Source organism: Trichechus manatus, unplaced genomic scaffold (genome assembly GCF_000243295.1).
Source record: "Trichechus manatus latirostris isolate Lorelei unplaced genomic scaffold, TriManLat1.0 scaffold00160, whole genome shotgun sequence".
Lineage (NCBI taxonomy): Eukaryota > Metazoa > Chordata > Mammalia > Sirenia > Trichechidae > Trichechus > Trichechus manatus.
Window position 1 is genome coordinate 6,328,024 of NW_004444096.1, and position 1,117 is coordinate 6,329,140.

General features: G+C 35.1%; 1 pseudogene; it reads right to left on the reverse strand.

The window, feature by feature from the left end:
- Positions 1-12: 12 nt before the first annotated feature.
- LOC111822329 (NKG2-A/NKG2-B type II integral membrane protein-like) overlaps positions 13-1,117 on the reverse strand; it is a 4,676-nt pseudogene continuing 3,571 nt past the window's right edge.

Below are 1,117 nucleotides of genomic sequence, written 5' to 3' on the forward strand. Positions count from 1 at the left end.
ATAATATAGAACTTAACAATATAATAAATATTTATTTAATTCTTAAATAATTTATATAGACCTATAGTTATATATCTAAATCTGAGTCTATCCTGTACAATTTGTCTATGAAGACTTAAATAATTGTGCTTTTATAATTGTTCATATATTGCTTTTTCTCAAGTTATAAAATATAAGAGTTCTCAAAAATCTTACAGTTTAGGGGAGAAAGTTGAACCACCACTAAATCCAATCCATGTTAAAACATTGAAAGAGCTAATGACATTCTAGGAGAAAACAATTTTATGAAAAATCAAACATGGGTTATTATGATAATTAAATTTTTGCTGTACCAAAGTGAATTCTTTCTTACTGTACAGAGCCCCTCAATTTGCTCACATAGTGAGTGGTACACACTGGACACGTTACAGACAGTGATTAGTGTGACTGAGTAAAGGGGTCAGATTGACAAAAACAATACTTTCAGGGCTCTGGAAACTGATCAAAGTCAAACAATAATTTGAAAAGGATTTATTCTTGGAAAGCTACTAGAGATTGAAGTAAGAATTGCACACATCTGCAGTCTTCTTGCCCAGGCTGCTCCCCTTCCCTTCCCCACCCCAGCTCAGTGAGAATAACTGCAGAGTTTACAGCACAGGGCAGGCTGCAGAAATCAGCAGTGTTACTGCCAGAGGGGGCGGATGTTATTGGAGGTGAGAGGTCAGGATCACAACCCACAGGTTTTCCAGCTTGAAGTACTGAAATTGGCTAGAAATGAATAAGTAAAACCCACAGTTTTTCTAGCCTGAGTTTGTGGTCTCCGTGGAAGTGGCAGGAGCAGAGGACCAGTCATAGGATCCAGGAACATGTTCAGACTCTGGGGAAAAATGTGGATGTGTACAAAGAAATTAGGAAACTATTGAATAATTTTACAAATTTGGACATGCACATATACCCACGAAACTGAAATTTAATTGCTACACATACAGGTAATATGTGAGCAAAATACATACACAAGGATGTACAAAGAATAATTAATTATTTATAACAAGCAAGTATTAGAAATAACCCAAATTCCTATGCATAGTAAAATGGATTATAAAATGTTATATGCACATAATACAGCAGCGAAAATTAG